Here is a 22,594-nt window from a genome sequence, read left to right as displayed (position 1 = left end):
CACCCCAGGCTGGAGCAGTCGCCATAGACCCCCTGCCCCAACGGGGGTGAAATCCAGCCCTTGGTTGAGCCCAGGGGCTCCCAGCATTCTTGCTCCACGCCCCCGAGCCGTTCGGCCTGGGCCTTGGATTTGCTGCCTTACGACGGGGTGTCACGGAGTCCCTGGGTGATGCTCTAGAACTGCTCCCCATGAAGTCAGTCAGGACTCTGGGGTAGTCGCCTTTCTGTGAGCAGCCTGTCTTCAGGACACACAGCTCACACAGCTTCCACCTTCCTGGGTCTGACCTCAGAGCATTCAGCATCCTCTGCCCCTCCGTGCGCTTTCCCCCAGCGAGTCCGCTCAGGCGGGGCTCCTGGGGAAGCCAGAGGGTCCTGCACCCCAACTTCGCAGTCAGACGTGACTCTCAGCCAGCCAGTAAAACAGAAGGTTTATTAGACGACAGGAACATGGTCTAAAACAGAGCTTGCAGGTGCAGAGAACGGGACCCCTCAGCTGGGTCCATTTTGGGGGGGCAGTGAGCCAGACAACCACGTCTGCACTTCACTCCATGTCCCAGCCAGCCCCAAACTGAAAACCCCCTCCAGCCCCTCCTCCTCTGGGCTTTGTTCCTTTCCCGGGCCAGGTGGTCACCTGATTCCTTTGTTCTCCAACCTTTTAGCTCTCACCTTGCAGGGGGGGAAGGGCCCAGGCCATCAGTTGCCAGGAAACAGGGTGTCGGCCATTCTCTGTGTCCAGACTCCTGCACACCCCTGCCCTCTAGGGCTCTGCAATGATCATACACCCTTACCCCACCCCCTAGATACTTAAGAACTGCCTAGGGGAAACTGAGGCACCCCCACACTATTCAGAGGAAACATTAAGAACAGTCCCACTTCGTCACACGGGGTAAGAGGGCGGCAGCCGGTTGATTTCTCCCGCAGCAGAAATCTGGCTCTGAGGCGCGCAGGGAGTCTCTGCGGAGAAGCGGGGAGCTGAGGGTGGGATGGGGGCGAGGAACGCCAGAGCTGCCGTGAGCGAGAGGGGCTCCCAACCCCACTCTCCGAGCCTCGTTTCTGCTCGTCACCACTCCAGCCGCCTGGAGAATTCCCAGCTGGAAGGTGGGACGGGGAGACTGGGATCACCTGGGGGGCTGGGGGGGGAACGTAGGCAGATTTCTAGACAAACCTCCCCCCGGCTTCACACATGGCCCAGGATGGAGAATCCACCCAAGGCCCCGGGGTGTTGGGCCAGCAGCTAATCCCCCCCCGCTCCCCGCCAGACAGGTGAGCCTCCCTCCTCGCCTGAATTCATCTGCCTGCAACTCCCAGCCACAGGACAGGCCACGTTCCCCCCGCAGGTATTTACCGCCTCTCTGGGCTGCGCTCCCTAGGCTGGGAAAGGGCTGAGGCCAGGGCAGGGCTCCAGCGGGGCGCGGGGCGGGTCGGTTGGTCCCGGCACTGAACTCTGATGCCTAATTCCCCGCCCGGAGGAAGGGAGTCGGCGTGAAACTTCGGCCGATTCACAGGCGGCGGCTCCTGCTGCAGCAGCTGCTTCTTGGCGTGCGAGGGAGCCGCGGGGCGGGGCGGGGCGGGGGGGGGGAGCTCCGACCCCTCATGGGACCCAGCGGACCCCAGGAGCCTGTGGGGAGCAGGTCAGGGCCGGTGCCCCCCGGTGCAAAAGGGGAGGGTTGAGATTTGTGTCCTCACACCGGCCGGGCGCCACGGGGATGGCCCCTGGGAAACCCACGCAGGGAGAAGCGCGGGACGGGAGGGTGGATCGGGGGGGGCGGGGCAAAAACGTTTCGGGGTCACCTCCCTCCAAACACCCCCAAACCCGCCCCGGCACGCAGGGCCCCACAGCCAGGGCGGGGAGACTCTGCAGGGGCGAAGCCCTGAGTCGGGGGATGGGCCCAGACCAGGGGGTGGGGGGCCCTGGACACGGAGGGGAAGGGGGGGCTGGGGCCAGGTCCCCCAGGGGAGGGGGCTCGACTGGGGCCCGATCCGCACCCCCGGTACCTCCTCGCTCGGTCTCTGAGCCAGGCTGGGAGGGAGAGTGTCCCCGGAGCCCCGCCCCCCGCCAGGGAGCGTCTGCAAACGCCTGACCCCCCACCCAACCCAGCCAGGGAGCGTCTGCAAACGCCTCACCCCCCACCCAACCCAGCCAGGGAGCGTCTGCAAACGCCTCACCCCACACCCAACCCAGCCAGGGAGCGTCTGCAAACGCTTCACCCCCCCCACCCAACCCAGCCAGGGAGCGTCTGCCAGCTCCCCGTTCCCAGCTTCTATAAAGCAGGGACCGTCTGCACAGTTCGCTGCCCCCGCCCACCCGGGAGCCAGGAACTGTCTGCAAACTCTTCGCTCCACACATCCTGCCATGTCCCCCCATTGAACTGGGGCTGGGGAGAGGGGGTCTCCAAACTGCCCCTTGCTCCTTCCTGCCCCTTTATGGCGCAAAAAGCGGGGAGGATTGTGGATGCAAATGTTTCAACTCCAAGATACCCCTTTCCCATCAGGGTATTCACCCCACACTCTCCATCCAGAGGGCAGTGGTGAAAGAGGGGTGAGAACCCGTCAGTTGACCGTCACACCTGCCTCTCAGTAGCGAGAAGGCACCCGAGAGACATGTGGAAGCTCGGCCGCATGTGGGGAAGGCAGGGGGGAGTTTTTCCACCCACCGCGTTTCCTCTGGGGTCTCTGCGGATCCTGCTTTTAATGTCCCGCTGGATGGTGCTGGATCTGCACTCCCGGCCCTGAGTCCTCTGTGGGTGGGAGCCCAGAGCTGGGGCAGAGAGAGGCCCCCCCCACACACACACAGCCGCACACCCACAGGCCTCTGGCCTGGGGGGACTAATTGTAATGGGGAGGTGGGAGGTCAGTCTCCATGGCCCCTCCAGACCTCGCTCTCTCTGCTGAGGCTGCCAATGAGGTAGCGCCCAGGGGGATGAGGGCATCTTCTCCCCTACGGCCAGAGCTGGGACCCACCAAATGGACCCCACAAGCACGCGTCAACTGGGTTCGCTCTTCCACCCCCACGGAAGTGGCTCTGGACCGTAGCTGCTGCTGGGGCAGGTTCATAGGAGGCGCCTGTGAACGGGGCAGCCTGACCCACCCAGAGGATGACACGGGGGGCACCCAGGGATCCCCCCTTCCTTGCAATTCCAAACATCACAGTGTGAGAGGAGGGGGATCCCCACCCCCCACTCCCTGAGACCCCCTCACCCTCTCTGCGAGCATCTCAGCAAGGAAAGGAGAGGTTGTTACCTGCGGGGGACACCGGCCTGGGGAGAATCTGGAGAGAAAAGAGAAGAGAAGAGAAGAAGTGAGAGCTCCAGGGAGGGGATGGGGGTGCAGAGGGCAGGAGGGATGCTGCGGGGGGGCGGGGGGGATCTCCAGACAGATAGACAGACAGAGGGAAGCAGGCCGAGGGAGGTCACTTACCCAGCACAAGTAGAAGGAGAGTTCGTGCCATCCTGAGCTGGTTGCTCTGGGGTGGGAGCTGGGTTCTCAGCTCAGCCACCGGCCCCGTCTGGGTGCAGGGAGGGGGACGGGCCCTTCCCCTCTGATGGAGGCAGAGGAAGTCACAGCCTTAGGCGCAGTCACCGCTCAGTTCAGAGGGCCATTGCACTGTAACTGCAGTCCTCTTACTTTAAAGTGTAATGTATATCCCTCTTTTGTATTTATATAGGGCTCATGTTGAAGGAGATTTTTGTCTACCCACTCTGTTCCTGTGAGACACTAGGGCAAATTCTCCGAAGTCAAGTGAGTTACACCAGATGTGAATTTGGTCCAATGTCCCTTTGTAACATCAGTACCCAAGCTTGTATCCCAACTTGATAATCACTCCATAGGAAGGGTAAATAAGTCTTTAATTTAAATACTCAGATCCTCAAACCATCAGCCTGGGATTTATATTGCATATTAGACAAAAAGTGAACAATAAAAATCATATCATATGAGGTGATCAGGTCCCTCATTCACATTAATTGCTGTGTTTCTATGTAGAATCATAGAATCATAGAATATCAGGGTTGGAAGGGACCTCAGGAGGTCATCTAGTCCAACCCCCTGCTCAAAGCAGGACCATTCCCCAATTAAATCATCCCAGCCAGGGCTTTGTCAAGCCTGACCTTAAAAACTTCTAAGGAAGGAGATTCTACCACCTCCCTAGGTAACGCATTCCAGTGTTTCACCACCCTCTTAGTGAAAATTTTTTTCCTAATATCCAACCTAAACCTCCCCCACTGCAACTTGAGACCATTACTCCTTGTCCTGTCCTCTTCTACCACTGAGAATAGTCTAGAACCATCCTCTCTGGAACCACCTCTCAGGTAGTTGAAAGCAGCTATCAAATCCCCCCTCATTCTTCTCTTCTGCACACTAAACAATCCCAGTTCCCTCAGCCTCTCCTCATAAGTCATGTGTTCCAGACCCCTAATCATTTTTGTTGCCTTTCACTGGACTCTCTCCAATTTATCCACATCCTTCTTGTAGTGTGGGGCCCAAAACTGGACACAGTACTCCGGATGAGGCCTCACCAATGTCGAATAGAGGGGGACGATCACGTCCCTCGATCTGCTCGCTATGCCCCTACTTATACATCCCAAAATGCCATTGGCCTTCTTGGCAACAAGGGCACACTGCTGACTTATATCCAGCTTCTCGTCCACTGTCACCCCTAGGTCCTTTTCTGCAGAACTTCTGCCTAGCCATTCGGTCCCTAGTCTGTAGCTGTGCATTGGGTTCTTCCGTCCTAAGTGCAGGATTCTGCACTTATCCTTATTGAACCTCATCAGATTTCTTTTGGCCCAATCCTCCAATTTGTCTAGGTCCTTCTGTATCCTATCCCTGCCCTCCAGCGTATCTACCACTCCTCCTAGTTTAGTATCATCCGCAAATTTGCTGAGAGTGCTATCCACACCATCCTCCAGATCATTTATGAAGATATTGAACAAAACCGGCCCGAGGACCAACTCCTGGGGCACTCCACTTGACACCGGCTGCCAACTAGACATGGAGCCATTGATCACTACCCGTTGAGCCCGACAATCTAGCCAACTTTCTACCCACCTTATAGTGCATTCATCTAGCCGATACTTCTTTAACTTGCTGACAAGAATACTGTGGGAGACCGTGTCAAAAGCTTTGCTAAAATCAAGAAACAATACATCCACTGCTTTCCCTTCATCCACAGAACCAGTAATCTCATCATAGAAGGCGATTAGATTTGTCAGGCATGACCTTCCCTTGGTGAATCCATGCTGACTGTTCCTGATCACTTTCCTCTCATGTAAGTGCTTCAGGATTGATTCCTTGAGGACCTGCTCTAAGATTTTTCTGGGGACTGAGGTAAGGCTGACTGGCCTGTAGTTCCGAGGATCCTCCTTCTTCCCTTTTTTAAAGATTGGCACTCCATTAGCCTTTTTCCAGTCATCTGGGACTTCCCCCGTTCGCCACGAGTTTTCAAAGATAATGGCCAATGGCTCTGCAATCACAGCCGCCAATTCCTTTAGCACTCTCGGATGCAACGCGTCCGGCCCCATGGACTTGTGCACGTCCAGCTTTTCTAAATAGTCCCTAACCACCTCTTTCTCCATAGAGGGCTGGCCATCTACTCCCCATGCTGTGATGCGCACTGCAGCAGTCTGGGAGCTGACCTTATGTCTTGCTATCACTGTACACTGAGTTGAGTATGTTGTGAAATCAGTAACTTGAATTATTCTTTTATCCTTGTGAACCATCAAATGATATTTCCTGAATTGTTTCAGGTGCTCCGATGGTCCAGTGAAGCACAATCTAGAAATTCCATTTGAAACATCCATGTTTGCGAAGAGAAACCAAAGCTACCAGTAAAATTCTATTCAAGTATCAGGGGAAATGAAGGTGTATTAACTGTATGGAGATCACAGTTAACAAAAATTATCTCTCTCTGTGTCCCCATACACATCTATCTATCTAATCTAATTTATTGTACTATCTAGGTATTCCAACAATAAATAAATCCAGACTGATCAAGTGCATAGTGTCTCACAAAAGTAGAATTCACAGAATAAACTAAATTGGTTGAGAACGATTTGTGGACTTAATCTTCCTTGTACATATCACTTTCATAACCTTTACCATTTTGAAAACAGCCTCCACCAGGCCCAAAGTGATAGCTATCCACAAAAGCACCACATTTCGGAGGCACTTCACTATTCTAACACCTGTGAGTGCATGGAAACGTTAGAATTTACACTCACAAAAGTCAATGGGCTCAAGATTCAATGGAAACATGGACACTGCTTATATGAATCAGTGAGTGACCACTTACAATGATCTTTATGTGAATATTAGGTAAATCAGATTGCACAAAATCTTAACCAGTTCCATGTTATTTTATGAAGCGATATTAATTGTACGTAGCACATCTGTATGTTTTAAGTACATTTGATAGATTGGATGCTAATCTACTGTAAATTGGCAGTTGAAGGTCTAGCCCTAGACAGCAGGCATGCCTCAAAGGATTTGAATGTTGGGTTAAGATAAAATTCTGGACAATGTAGGATGAAATCCCGGCCCCACTGAAATTAAGTTCTGTCATTGACATCAGTGGGGCTAGGATCTTCTTATGATTTTTAATGTCTGTCTCACAATATTTGTTGTTTTTCTTCAAATCTCAACTGCTTGAAACAACAGATCAGCTTTCATATTTTCTTTTACATAATCATTATCCCTCTCTCTTCGGTAGTTCTTTTCATCCATAGATCACAAAGCACTATATAAAGGAGGTGAGAATCATTATCCCCATTTTACAGATGTGGAAACTGAGGCACAGAGAGAAGCCATTTGTTAGGGGGCTTATTCCTTCACCCACTTACTTCCCTGGTCCTTCTCGTATGAACAGAGAGCAACAATACCCCAAGTCCAAAGGTGCAAACAATTCTATGTTTATTGGGGTGAACTTCCAGCAAGCATGATTCCAGTTTCCTTCCTTAGTGTCCCTCTTCCCAGCTCTGATACCATAGAGCCTTACCTGTGTCCCTGTTCCCATTCCTGCCCTTAGCTAAACATGATTCCAATTTCCCCATCCCCATTCCCTGTTCCCATTTCCCCCTGCCCACACACCCACCCACCCACTCACTTCCTGATTGACTTGCGGACTATACAGCCCCCTAACACCATTACTTGCCTAAAGTCACCCACCAAGCCAATGGCAGAGCCAGGAATAGAACTAAGAAAAGGAGTACTTGTGGCACCTTAGAGAGTAACAAATGTATTTGAGCATAAGTTTTCATGAGCTACAGCTCACTTCATTCTCCTAGTTGCAGTCCAGTCCTCTTGCCACCAGGGCATACTCATGGTTACAGAGAAAACCCTAAAAACATGAAGTGCACCCTACAGACTCAAAAACCAGACAGCAAATCAAAAGAACCCAGCATTTATTATTTAAAGCCAATCTCATGATTTCTAAAGACGTCTCCTCTCCTTGCTGAGATGCTCGCAGCGAGGGTGAGGGGGTATCAGGGAGTGGGGGGTGGGGATCCCCATCCTCTCACACTGTGATTTTAAAGGTGAGTCAGGACTAAGATTCTGGATTCAGTTTTGACATCATCAAAATTTTGCAAGCTATTCTCATATATTTTCAGTCCAAACCGGCAGAATCCGTGTGAAATCAATCTTTCCAAAGTTTTGGAATGCCCGTGTACTAAAAACAAAGAAAAAAAGAAGCCTACAAAAATACCAATCTGGGTTTTTACCCAGTCTGGAACTGGAACCAGAACTTTATTCTGAATCCCCTTCAAAATCCACTGGGGTCTTGATTTGAGGTTCCTGTGGGTTTATCTTACCTCGGTTTGGAAGGGTTAAATTTTTATCAGTAAATGTCAGGAAATGCCAGTTTCGCCATACAGACTGTCAACCGACCAAAAAAAAAAAAGGTCCAAAAAACCAGTTGTCATTAAATAATTATTCTCTGACCCACCTTGTTGTCTGACACGCCACAGCAATTTCCCACAAGTGTGAAAATACAAATAGACAATATTTTTTTAAAAAATGCTCACAAATAAACCTTGATATTTTCTGTCAAAATTATAAAAAATAAAAATTGAATTCTGCCAAGCCTGTCGATATCTCTATCCTCTCCACAGGCCATGCTTTAATATAAATAAATAATTGGCACATGTGCAATTTGTTTCATTTTAAATTAAATACAAAGTAAGAGGATAATAATGCATAAGGGCTGGATTTTGAAAGGTATTTAGGTGCTTAGTGGGGTTTTAAAAAGTATCTAGGCCCTGAAAACTCATAGAAAATCCAATTAGGCACCTAAATACATTTAACAATCTGGCTGTAAATGTTCAAGGATGTGAGACACTGAGGACCAGATTGTTAAAGGTATTTAGTCACCTAACTCACATTGATTTCCATTGGAGTTAGGCATCTAATTACCTTTAGACTTCTGGCCCTCAGGGATTGTTGTTGTTTTTTCAGTACCCTATCAACTTTGGTATATCTTCCATGTTCAGACTCATTTTTCTTTCACCACATTTTCTGTGACAGCCAATGACCTCCAGCACATTTTGAAAAACATCGCTTCCCTGAATACATGCCTCAGGGCTTCTTTTACCTCTGGGTTCCTCAGTGTGTAGATGAAAGGGTTCAACTGGGGTGTGACAATAGTATTCAAGACGGTGACTATTTTGGTCAATTCCAGTGAGTTCTGCATGGAAGGGTTGACATGTAGGAAAATGGTCGAACCGTACCAGATAATCACAACTGTGAGATGGGAAGAGCAAGTTAAAAAGGCCCTTCTCCATTCCTTATCTGATGGGATTGTCAGTACAGTGGAAATGATGTAAATGTAGGAGAGCAGGGTTATGACACAGGAGCCCAGGATGACGATGAAGGAGATAATAAAGGCCACCGGATCAATAAGGTAGGTATCTGTGCAGGAAAGAACTATCCACAGTGCTACATCCCCAAAAAAGTGATGGATGACACTAGGGCACAGAAGGACAACCTGGTGATCAGAAATGCTGGGACAGAAATAGCCAGGAAACCACACAACCAAGAGCCAACAGCCAGCTGAGCAGTCAAGGTGCTGTTCAGGATGGAGCTATAGAGCAAAGGATAGCATATAGCCAAATAGCAGCCGTAGGCCATGACAGCCAAGAGAAAATCTCTGTGCATCCTAGGGAGAAAACAAAATACATCCGTAGGACACAGCTGACGAAGAAGATGGATTTGCTTTGGGACACAAAGTTGGCAAGCGTCTTTGGGATACAAGCTGTGGTCTACCATACCTCCGAGAAGGAGAAATTGCAGAGAAGGAAGTACATTGGGGTGCGAAGGTGACGGCTGGTTGCCACTAGGACTATGATCGCCACATTTCCTGCGACAAGGAAAGCACAAAGAGCAATATCTGCAAATATTGGGTCCCAGGGAATCCCAGGAGAATAAATTCCTTCACACTGGTGTGATAGCCCTTTTCCAGTGCGGTCAGCTGTTTTACCTGCCAAAACAAATGAAGACATGAAATTAAACTGATTAAACACAACTGTGGCTTTGTGGGATGCAGATGATTTTGATGCACAGAAAGAGCAGATAATTAAAAGAGGCAGGAAATAATGGTTTAAGGCTGAAAATATCCTATTGCTAGTACATTTCTGGAGCCTTCCTGCTCACAGGGTGAATTTAAGCTTGTCCTAAATTTTCCTGTGGAAACTTTTTTTCCAGTGGAAAGTGGCTTTTGGACCAAAAAGAAACTTTCATGATAGAAATTCCATTTTCAGGTGTTCCTTGAAAAAACAATTTTTAGTTTTTGTCAATGAAACATGTTTTTTCCACAGTCAGCATCCAAAGCCCAAGATTGATTTTATTTTAATTTATATTTTTGTTGTTTTAAATTGAAAATTTTCAAATAAAAAGATTGTTTTCTGGGTGTGTGTGTGGGGGGGGGTGGGGGTTGTCCTTTTGATAAAACCCTGAAAAATGTCAACAGAAAAAACAACATTTTTCCTGTAAATTATTCAGGATTCAGGAGCCAAATCATTTTCAAATGAGACCTATGGGTGTTAGGCATTCAGCACAATCTGAGATTCCTTTAGAAGTGAATAAAACCCCATCGTCTCTTTTGAAAATCCCTGCTAAATAGGGTGAGCTTTTCAAAAGTTCTCAGTATAGGCCTATTTCTGCTCCCGAGGAAGTCAATAGGATTTTTGTCATTGAGTCAGTGGGAGCAGACTTAGGTCAATACTGAACACATGAGATTTGTACCTGTCAATTTCCTTCCTACAATGCAAGAGGACATTTAATTCTTTTTGTGCAGAAAGTCTCAGGTTCTAAGCCTGCTGAAGTCCCAAGTTGGAGTGGGGATGTTATACAAAGTTGCAGTTCAGAGGACAGCTACTCAATTTTGGAGCATAAATAACCATTTACATCTATAAACCAGCATTCATTTTTGGTGGTTGAAAATGAGTCAGTTGCAACCTCCTTTGACAAAATGATACTGAGGTGTGCAAGGTCATGCAGTGAGCCAATTACAGCAAAGCTCAGGGCCAGAGAGGATCAAAGAACAAAGGAAGCAGTTTTCCTAAAAAAAATCACAAAAAATGCATCCCTTTTTTATCAGAATTTTAAATTCTGATGAAGAATTTCATCAAAACTGTGAATTTCAAACATTTTTGACCAGCTATGCCAGGAGTCTGCAATTCTTCTCCCCGTTTAGTCAGTGGAACATACTTCTCAACCAGAACCGTTAATAGAACCCAGGAGCCCTGATTCTCAGCCCCCGCTCTGCTCCAACCACGATCCTAACACCCCTCAAAGAATGGGAATAGAACCCAAGTGTACTGATTCCTGTTCCTTTGATACAACAGCTATTCTATGCATCCCTGAAAGAGCTCGGCACAGAATCCAGGTACCCTCACTCCTAGACACCTGTGCTAAGCAACAGACCGCAAGACCCACAAATACAGCAAAACTGTAATATGCCGAGTTTCGAAAACACCTTCAGAAAAAAATATCAGGTTCCCAGTGCTGGCCAAAAGTTTCCTTCACAGATGGATTAATGCTGAGGTCTCAAATTTGAGGCATTCAGCATTAGAAGCCACTTTTGAAAAAGTTGTCCCTAACTTGAAATCTATCAATGACTTTTACAGTGAATGTTCTGAATATTTGTTTGATTGCTTGTTTTGGGTTTTCTGATTTTTCATTTTTCATAACCTAAATTTAGTCCCCCTCCCTATTTGGATTTGAATTTGCAAAGGATCTGAAGGGAGTTATGAAATGTAATGGAGTTGGGTGCCTAACTCCCTCAGACAACTTTGAAAATCCCAGCCTTAAATATTTTATATCAAAGTCTAATCAACACGGGCAATCAACAATTATATTTTCTCTCTCTTCAATATAAACCATTTATTTTGTTATGAATAATATCCTATGAATAACATCTAATGCCCTGATTCTGCAAACAGTTAATACATAAATAAACTTGCATATATAGACATATATAAAATAAAAATGCCTAAATTTACTCACATGAATGATTCCTTTGAAGTCAAGGGTTCCACTCACATGAGTAAAGTGAGGAAAATAAATAAAATTTTTAAACATTTTTAAAAAATGGAACTTACTGCAACTCATCATTCAGCAAATCTTCTCACTGGGCAAACCTTCAGCTGGTGTGAATTATCAATAGACAGGGCTGATGAGAGAGGGAAGGTGGAACAATTGTACTGAGGTTCTGAGCTCAGTGCCCCCACAAAACTATCTATTTAGGGTGAAATGGGAGGGGGAAAACATAATTTACTGGGCCTCCAAATTTCTCTCAGCAGACCTGTCAATGGAGCTACGATTATTTAGACCAACTGAGGATCTGGCTCTTTTTATTCAGTCTCTACTGATGGAAAGAGCTGAACCTAGCAAAATTTCCAGAACAGTTAAAACACCTGATTGACAAAATCTACTTGCCTGCCCTTTATCATGATGAAAATGATGAAAACAGCCGTGACATTCTATTTTCTCCATAAAAAGAAGGACTCATCTCAGCTGAATGGTAGAGTTAATCTTTTCAAGACTTTCCTCCTACTTTCAAGACTTTCAAGACTTTCCTTGTACCAACGAGACCTTATTGGCTTGCAGGGAACTGTATGCCTTTCACAGTAAATAATGTTAAAAATATTGAATTCCTTTTAAAAAAATACCTCGTTTGTAAGGTAGTGAACTGTAAGCACTCAGAATCAAGTTGGACACTAAGAAGACGATTGATTAGATAGATAGGATAGGATTAAAGTTCAAAATGATCTGGACAAACTGGAGAAATGGTCTGAAGTAAATAGAATGAAATTCTATGAAGACAAATGCAAAGTACTCCACTTAGGAAGGAACAATCAGTTGCACATATACACAATGGGAAATGACTGCCCAGGGAGGAGTACTGTGGAAAGGGATCTTGGGGCCATAGTGGATCACAAGCTAAACATGAGTCAATAGTGTAATGCTGTTTCAAAACAAAAAGAAAACATCATTCTGGGATGTATTAACAGGAGTGTTATAAGCAAGACACGAGAAGTAATTCTTCTGCTCTATTCCGCGCTGATTAGGCCTCAACTGGCATATTGTGTCCAGTTCTGGGCACCACATTTCAGGAAAGATGTGGACAAATTGGAGAAAGTCCAGAGAAGAACAACAAAAATGATTGAAGGTCTAGAAAACATGATCTATGAAGATTGGGGGGTGAGGGGGGAGGGAAAGGGCTTGTTTAGTCTGGAGGCTAGAAGACTGAGGGGGGACATGATAACAGTTTTCAAGTACATGAAAGGTTGTTACAAGGAGGAGGGAGGTAAATTGTTCTTATTAACCTGTGAAGATAGAACAAGAAGCAACGGGCTTAAATTGCAACAAGGGCAGTTTAGGTTGGACATTAGGAAAAACTTCTGAATTGTCAGGGTAGTTAAGCACTGAAATAAATTGTCTAGGGAAGTTGTGGAATCCCTATCTTTGGAGATTTTTAAGAGCAGGTTAGACAAACACTGTCAGTGATGGTCTAGATAATACCCTTTTAACAAAGTTAAAATAATTTTCTAACCTCAGATCAAGTTAGGTGGTTGCTTCAGATATTGATGGAAAATACAAGGTCTTTGGGAGAGGAAGAGTTATTTTGTACGTTTGCAAACTCCCTTATGATTAGTTCTCCACAGAATGTTTACATCCTTTCTGAGGTCATGTGAAAAAGTCACACATGAGCTACTTTCTGAGGAACAGTTTATGATCCCATGGGTGGCTGAACTTTCTGTTCAGCTCGCAGTTGCTATCATGCATTACATTTGTTCTTGTTCACATTTGCTTGTACTAACAGAAGAAACTTCCAGTATGGGCAGGCTGTTCCCATAACTGCTTCTGCATGTGGCCTCTTACAGCTCTTTCTGAAGGACGAGCATTTGGTGAGGATTATGAAACACTCGAGACTGAGACAGTCAGGTTTATTCATTCAAACCTTTCTTTGAACCAAAAGCAAGGCCCCGCACGTTACAATTACCATAAAAGCAATGAATGACAGATATACAGAAAAAGATATTGCCCAATTACCTTTTCTTGGGGGCGTAGTCACTGTCGATTTTTCCTACGAGGGTCTGACTATTCCTTTACACTCTAGCATATTTATACCTTTACATGTTATCTGACCGTCCAATCAACATTAAGCATTGTGTCTTACCTTACCCATAGTATATACATGTGCAGGCTTCAGTTTACAAAACTTTTTCTGTCCAGGCTACTTTCATGTCATCGTGTCCCTTTTCCAGTTGGTTTATTTACTTGGATTGTACCACTCAAATATAGGGACTTTTCTGTTTTTCACAATACAGGGACTTTTTGGCAATACCTTTTATGTATTGTACTGTTTAACTTCCTTTTATCTATGTCCTTCAACACAGTACAAAACGCCTTTGTCTTACCCAGCTGCTGTAAGCATTCTTTAAACAAGTCTCTCCACACGGACGAATTTCGCAAGCAACACTCATGTCAAGCAAAGACTTGGCTGAAGCCAGTGAGCTTAGCATAAGTATTACCCTGGCCTGTCCACATTTATTCACCAGATTAGACCCATGTGTACCACTCTTCCAACACCAGGCACTGGTCATTGTTACAGATGCTTTCCTTAGACTCCAACAACAGGGTGAAAACTGGTGACAAATGCAATGTTGATATTTCTCCACCACAATGTGAGCAAAGACTTACTAATTCATATCATACAGGTCATCAACTCACTATATCAACTGTAGATTTCTATCAACCTATGTCTTTGGTCCTGTGTCCCATGCTGAGATGAGGAGTCGAATTCACCCAGTGCACTACTGAAGACCTCCTTAAGTGATACTGTGAGGGTTAGGTGTATGGTAAGTACTTCTCTGTACAGGACGATTTTCACCCTAAGGCGTACGGAATCTGCCCACTGGCTCTGAACTGGAACAAGTCACAATTTCTGTATTCTAGCCACAAACACACATGCTCTCATCTTTGCAGCTCATTTCCATTTAGGAGCTCTGACCTATCATTTAGAATGGGGTGTCCATGTTGCCAAGCCTAGCGATGTTATCATGAATCTCTCACTGAGTTGAGGGCCATAAAGTCACAGATCCTGATTCTCTTCTCACATGTATTACACTATTATGGGGAGTAGCTTCTGCTTTAGGGGCCAGTCCTGCCTCAATTAAGTCCATGCCAAAGTGGACTGGTATTTTCAAATGTGCCTAAAGGAATTTAGGTGCCCAAATTTCATTAATTTAAATTGGAGTTGGAAACCTAACTCCCTTAGTCGCCTTCGAAAATCCCAGCCTTAAACTCTGGAAAGGGAAGGGAGGTCAGGTGCATAATTTCAGCAATTATTTTACCCCTGACTTAAATTTTATTCAGTCCTTAGCCCAGCAAATTCCCATTGTATTTACCGGGATGATGCCTGATATTGCTCAGTAATTTTCACACCCATGTGGATGGCAAATGCTCTGAGCAATTCAGGATTTCATGAGCACAATGACAACCCGGTGGAACTGGGTAGCTAAGCACTAGGGCTGAGATCCTCAAAGGTATAAAGGTGCTAAAGAGACAAACAGGTGCCTAGCAGGATCTTCAAAAGCACCTTGGTGTCTAACTTCCATTGAAGTCCCTAGAATTCAAACTATACAACATTCAAGCACACTAGGGAGCCTTAGGGTAAAATTTCCTAAAGCACCTAGGTGACTTAGGAGCTTAAGTCTCATTGGCTCTTTAGTCAATTAGCTGCACTTGAAAATTTAACTGTCAATCCTATTTTCAAAAGTGATTTAGGGCCAGATTAGTTGAGGTATTTAGGCACCTGGTGGGATTTTGAAAAGCACCTTGGTACCTAAAACATTGATTTCAATGGATGTTAGGCCACTAAAAGGTTTGAAAATTCCACTAGGTGCCTAAATACTTTTAAAAATCTGGCCCTAGGGCTTGTCTATACAGAGAAGACACAGCAACTTAACTTCAATATGTTTATTTAGTCCACTGCAACTTTTGTGCCTTTGTGGACTCTTAGGTTGAAACTGGTTATATCAGTTCAGTTTGCACCTGAAAATTGATATACATGAGGTTTAAACCAATATAATATCCACACACAAAGTTGCACTGTTTTAGCTAAATTGGTATAAAATCACACCTTTCATTATGTCAGTACAACTTTTTGTGTAGACTGGAGGCAAATATTTCAAAAGCACCAAAGTGTCTTAGAACCAGATTTTCAAAGGTTATTAGGTGTCTAGTGGGATTTTCAAAGGCCTAGGCACCTAAACCCCATTGAATTCAATTGGAGTTATGTGCTTAACCTACGTAGGTACTTCTGAAATTCCCACTAGGTGCTTATCTGCCTATCTTCAGACGTCTGAATGTCTTTAACCTCTGGTGCTTTATACTTCTGTATCTTAGACCACCTATTAGGTTGCCTAAATGTGGACGTAGTTGCCTAACTTTGGGCAGCCACTTAGGGCCAGATTTTAAAAAGTATTTAGTCACCTAGTGAGATTATTAAAAGGACATAGGCACCTAACATCCACAGAAATCAATGAGTTGTAGGTTCCTAGGTGCTTCTGGAAATTTCAATAGGCATCTAAATACCTTGAGAAATCTGGCCTTTTGTCTTTTACAAACGGAGAAACTGAGAACTTAAACAATTTCACAGTGGTCCATCAGCAAGTCAATGGAGACACAGAACCAAGGTCTCCTAACTTCCAGTGCTCTTCTTTAAACAAGGACACCATCCTTACTAAGCCAGGGGTTTGGCACATTCTTGAGAAGACAGTGAAATTCTGTTGAGACCAAATCCCAAGAGCACTTCTGAGGAATATAAATTCGTCTTATTTCTTGGACCTGTTGAGTTGCCATACATAAACGAAGCAGGTAAGGGAAAAAGACAGCAGGGTGATGACAAAATGGTAATGCAATGAGATTCTAATCAATATAGAAATTTATGCAATAAGTAGGAAGATTTTGTGTATGAAACCTTTAAATGTTTGATTTATAGCTGGAGGAAAAAATATGGCTCGCAATGCATTTTTTTCCTCAGAATCCAAGAACGCCTCATTCTAAGGAGAGAATATAATGTGTGAAGGGGGTCTGTTCTGGCTAGTTCTGTCAGCAAAAGCTAATAAGTTAGGTCCACTAGAGAGAGAGAGAGAGAAAGAGAGAGAGGATCCCAGAAATATACTTTAAACCACTTGTATTAAGACATATTTTTTGTATACTTGGTAATGTGACCTACTGGGCCATATCTGTTTGGAAGGAATAGGTTTCCCAGTGAGTAATTGGTTCATCTATAACGTACTTCCTTCTCTCTCACTTACTTTCTCATTTTCTAAATTTCATTCATTTTTTCAACTCTTGAATGCATAAGAGAAAATAACTATATGATAGGTCTGTGGAACTCGCTGCTGCTGTAATTTATTGAGTCGCTTAGATAAGAATGTAAAAATGGATTGGATATTTCTCTTAGAGGTAGACTTAGGTTTTCATAGTCACAAATGCCACATGGATGCCCACTCCTCATTCATTTTCACGGGCATTTGTTTAAGAACCAGATTTTTAAAGGTTTTTAGGCACCTAATGAGATTTTTAGACGCATCTAGGCACCTAAAAATCCTTGATTGCAATGGGTATTAGACACCTAGCTGTTTTGAAAAATCCCAGTACACACCTAAAAGCCTTTAAGAATTTGCCCCATAATCCCTTAGGCAGCTTTTGAAATCTCAGCTGTAGCCTGGTCTGGTAGATGGGAAATAAGGAGTTGGAGTTTGTCCCAGCTCTGTCACTCATTTACTGTGTGAAAGTCAGATTAACTGTCTGTGCCTCAGTTTCCCCATCTGTAAATAAATGAAATAATACCATTCACCCACCTTGGTAAAATGGTTTGAAATCTACAGGTGAAAAAGCACCATGAATTTCTTCACAAGTCTACTAGAGTGAATGAATAGAATAACTTTGATTTCCTCTGTCATTGGATCAGGCCCTCTGTAACTATGAAGTTTAGGGTATTAGAAGGCAGGAGATCCTGGTCTCTGTTCCGGGCTTTTCCCCTGACTTCCGATGCATCCATAAGCAAGATCCTTTACCCCTCTGCCCTAATTTCTCCTCATATGGCAGAGGATTGATAATGATTAATTATTTACTAAAGAGGAGCATTGGGCCCATTCCAAACAACACTGAAGTTATGGCTACAAAGGGAGTTCTTTTCAACCTGTTGTAGAATAAAATAGCTTATGACTGGACAGTGATTTGAAGATGTAAAGAGGTTTATAAATACAAGGTATTATTATTTTTGCCAGACTAGCTCAGATTAGCATAAGGAGGATAATCATTATGGGTGCGATTTTTAAAAGAGTCTGTGGGAATCAGGCATTTACATTCCACTGAATCACAATGAGATTTGAATTTTTAATTGCTTTGAACTCCTTTGAAAATCCCATTGCACAGTGACAATCAATCGTTTATCCTTGAGGGCAAAGTCTTATTTCTGTCTCAGCTGAGCATGGAATGTGCCTCTAAGGACTGGCACCGCAAAATCAGGTACATTTATTTTGGTTTATAATTTTTTCTTTTGTAAAATGGGGACAATGACCCTGATTCCGGTTGTAAAATGCGTTGAGATCTACTGATGAAAAGAATTGCACAAAAGCTAGGGATTATACTTAATGAGCATTGCCAATTAAGCACTGTCTGGTACATAATTCTTTGTGAAATTCTTGTTCTGTTCTCACTTGTATGTTAATATGTCATGGATAGGCTTGGCAGCATTTTATTTTTATTATTTATAATTTTGATGGGTACTGTCAATGTTTATTTAAAAGCATTTTCTCCACTTTTTATTTATTTCAGTGTTCATAGTTGTACAAAATTATGGGGGTGGGGCGTGGGAGACTGTCAGACAAATGATAGTTAACACTGAGTATCAAAAAGTGAAAGCTCTATAAACCATTAAAACACAAATTGTCAACATCACGTGTTAAACTATAGAAAGTAAATATCCTTAATTCAACAGATCATACCTGTTTTTACTGTTCATTCACTAATCCATTTGTAAGTCGAATTCAAAAGTCTAAATCACTGGATTTTGACTCTAATAAGTTCTCCCGCAGTATTTTTCTTACTTTGCCTATCTGTAAATTTTGAGTTTTATCGACGGAAATACATTTTCATCAGTTTGTGTGTGTGTGTGTGTGTGTGTGTGTGTGTGTGGTGAAATCGACATTTACCAACATTCACCAATACAAATCTAATCCTTCCAAGCCTAGTCATGACGTCTGTTGCTTGGTTGTTAGAATTTGATCCTGGGCAAAATGTAAAATCAGTTTTAATGTTCGATACAAAGGGGGAGATTGTCAAAGGATTTTCAATGGGAGTTGGGCCACAGAATTGCCCTCTTTGCCTCTGAAAATCTTCACCAAAGACAAAAATCATGGTCCTGGACTCAGAAGAAGACACATAAATAACCCCAGTGTTCCAAAGGTGTGTATTGGGAAGGGTAGCTGAGTTCTGAAATGAGCTGGAGAATGGAAAATGAGGGAGGATCTAGGAGAAAAGATTAGGAGTTCAAGTTTGGCAATGTTGTGCTGGAACTAGAGATTATGATTCTCTGCCTTGGAATATACCAATGTAAAATGTTCATCGTAGAGCTTTTGAGGAACAAAGACAAGTCCTGCCTGCCGCAGAGCACAGCAGAGATTCATGAAGGAGAAAATAGCAGAGGACAAGACTGACCCATTTACCTTAATATTAGAAGAAAGGAAATTTTCAGGGAAACTGGGATATTTTTCTTCCTATTCTTCTTCATGCTAAATTCCGTAGATCTGTTAAAATGGGATTTGCATATCAGTGATTCTCCAGAGTGCAAGTCAAGATCATCCCTTAAACATGGACATCCAGAATCAAGGGAAATTCTACGTGCCGTGTGTCCATAACCTAATGGAGTTCAATGGGTATTGGGTACCAAACTCTCTTAGGCCCCTTTGAAAATCCCAGCTAAGAGCATGGAGGGACTTTTGACAAGGAATAGCACTGGCTGAAGATTGAATGAACAATTAGTAGATCAAAAGTGTCATGAACATTTCAAATGTCAATGGGAAAAATGATGAAATGATCATGATCCCCTTCCCTTCCCTTGCCCTGTTTCTTGACAAACTCTAGTTGTAAGTCGTAGCTGATTGAGGCTTAGGGAGATAGGGGAGGTGGTAATAATTATTCAGGCACTAGGATTCTGACTTGAACATTCAAGGAACATCCAATAATGCATTTTAACTGTTTAACTCCATGAGCATCTCTTGTGACCTACAGAATTCAAGACTGGGATAGAGATGGAAAACTGATTTGGTGTATTGGTTTTTACGCTCTGAGTCCTGGATTTCCCTATTGCTGCTATTTGCATACAGAAGGAAGCGTCCACTCCCATGGATGATGAGATTGTTTCTCATCAGGAGGACTGAGAAGAACAGAATTCAATACAAAGTATCATTTGTTTCTCCAGATGTTAGAAACTCTGTGGACCAAATGAATTTGGTCACTGTGTGGGGTGGGGTAAAATTTTCAACAGCAGCTAAGGGCCAGATTTTTAAAGGTATTTAGGCACCTAGTGGGATTTTCAAAAGCATCTAGGTGGCTAAAACCCACTCAAATCCACTAGTACCTCAGGAGGATGTTAAACAGAAGCTACTAAAGTTAGACATTTTTAAATCAGCAGATCCAGATAACCCACATCCAGGAGTTTTAAAAATGCTAGCTGAGGAGCTCACTGGGCCTTTAGTGTTGAAACACTGGAAGAAAGCTAATGCTGTGCAATATTGAAAAAGGGTAAATGGGAGGACCAAGGTAATTATAGGCCTGTCAGCCTGATAGGCCTATCAGGCAAGATAATGGAGTGGCTGATTGTGAGGTTATTGACATAAGCTGGGACCATATAGATCATTGTTGCTACCAAAGTCCTGTAGTGGCACCAATTCTTGTATAAAGGGAGTCAAATAAGGTGTCAAAGACAAGGTTATGGTTTGCTGGTTCTGATTATGCTGTCTATTTGTGTGTATTATTTTTGTAGTTAAAGTTATGAATATTGGCTCTATACTGTCTGTATTTCAAACTTATTCTACGCTTCTCCGTGACACCCCAGACAAGTTGGTATCAGCTCTGCCTAGCCTGCTTGATGGCCCATTAAGGACCATCCGCTATACAATTGACCCACTGAGAGAATGCAGACATGCCTTGGGACTCAGCAAGGTATGCAGGGACCTGCCTATGGACAGAACTCTGAGGTGTTTCCAGGCTAGGTGTTGGACAGCTTGTCTTTGGCACAAAGAAAGAAAGACCACATGGCAAGAGACTATAAAAAGCTGCTGCAGCTCCCCCATCTTGTCTTCAGTCCTGCTTCTTACCTCTGGAGGGACTTTGCTACACTGAAGCTCTGAACCAAGGACTGAAAGACCCATCCCTGCTGTGGATGTCCTCCAGAGACTTGATTTGAACCTGCAGTTTATTCTCTCACTGCTGCAAGCCTGAACCAAGAACTTTTCCATCACTGTGTGTAATTGACTCCATTGAACAAATTCTAGCTCTCATCTATATCTTTTCTTTTTATGAATAAACCTTTAGATTTTAGATTCTAAAGGAATGGCAACAGCGTGATTTGTGGGTCAGATCTGATTTGTATATTGACCTGGGTCTGGGACTTGGTCCTTTGGGATCGAGAGAACTTTTTTTCTTTTACTGGGCTATTGGTTTTCATCACCATTTGTCCTCATAATGTGTGGCACTGGTGGTGATACTGGGAAACTGGGGTGTCTAAGGGAATTGCTTGTGTGACTTGTGGTTAGCCAGTGGGGTAAAAGCAAAGTCTTCTCTGTCTGGCTGGTTTGGTTTGCCTTGGTGTGCACAGAAACCCCAGCCTTGGGCTGTAACTGCCCTGCTTGAAGCAATTTGTCCTGAATGGGCACTCTCCGTTGGGTCCTGCCAGAACCAGCATCATTACACCAATAGGTTTCAGAGTAACAGCCGTGTTAGTCTGTATTCACAAAAAGAAAAGGAGTACTTGTGGCACCTTAGAGACTAACCAATTTATTTCAACCTCAGCCTGGTCCAGTCCACACAAGAGATCCACTTCCTGGACACTACAGTGCTCATAAACAATGGTCACATAAACACCACCCTATACCGGAAACCTACTGACCGCTATTCCTACCTGCATGCCTCCAGCTTTCACCCTGACCACACCACACGATCCATCGTCTACAGCCAAGCTCTGCGATACAACCGCATTTGCTCCAACCCCTCAGACAGAGACAAACACCTACAAGATCTCTGTCAAGCTTTCTTACAACTACAATACCCACCTGCGGAAGTAAAGAAACAGATTGATAGAGCCAGAAGAGTTCCCAGAAGTTACCTACTACAGGACAGGCCTAACAAAGAAAATAACAGAACGCCACTAGCGGTCACCTTCATCCCCCAACTAAAACCCCTCCAACGCATTATTAAGGATCTACAACCTATCCTAAAGGATGACCCAACACTCTCACAAATCTTGGGAGACAGGCCAGTCCTTGCCTACAGACAGCCCCGCAACCTGAAGCAAATACTCACCAACAACCACATACCACACAACAGAACCACTAACCCAGGAACTTATCCTTGCAACAAAGCCCGTTGCCAACTGTGCCCACATATCTATTCAGGGGACACCATCACAGGGCCTAATAACATCAGCCACACTATCAGAGGCTCGTTCACCTGCACATCCACCAATGTGACATATGCCATCATGTGCCAGCAATGCCCCTCTGCCATTTACATTGGTCAAACTGGACAGTCTCTACGTAAAAGAATAAATGGACACAAATCAGATGTCAAGAATTATAACATTCATAAACCAGTCAGAGAACACTTCAATCTCTCTGGTCACGCAATCACAGACATGAAGGTCGCTATCTTAAAACAAAAAAACTTCAAATCCAGACTCCAGTGAGAAACTGCTGAATTGGAATTCATTTGCAAATTGGATACTATTAATTTAGGCTTAAATAGAGACTGGGAGTGGCTAAGTCATTATACAAGGTAGCCTATTTCCCCTTGTTTTTTCCTACCCC

General features: G+C 44.4%; 1 protein-coding gene and 1 pseudogene across 1 annotated transcript in view; one reads left to right on the top strand and one right to left on the bottom strand.

Annotated features, from left to right (window-relative positions):
* Window positions 1–22,594, top strand: part of LOC142069220 (E3 ubiquitin-protein ligase TRIM11-like) — a 264,114-nt gene that overhangs the window by 186,799 nt on the left and 54,721 nt on the right. The window lies entirely within an intron of this gene.
* On the bottom strand, window positions 8,485–9,373 carry LOC142069185 (olfactory receptor 287-like; annotated as a pseudogene).

The sequence above is a fragment of the Caretta caretta genome, chromosome 14, assembly GCF_965140235.1.
Source record: "Caretta caretta isolate rCarCar2 chromosome 14, rCarCar1.hap1, whole genome shotgun sequence".
Taxonomy (NCBI): domain Eukaryota; kingdom Metazoa; phylum Chordata; order Testudines; family Cheloniidae; genus Caretta; species Caretta caretta.
The sequence above is the reverse complement of the archived record's forward strand: the minus strand, read 5'-3'. Positions and strand labels throughout refer to the sequence as shown.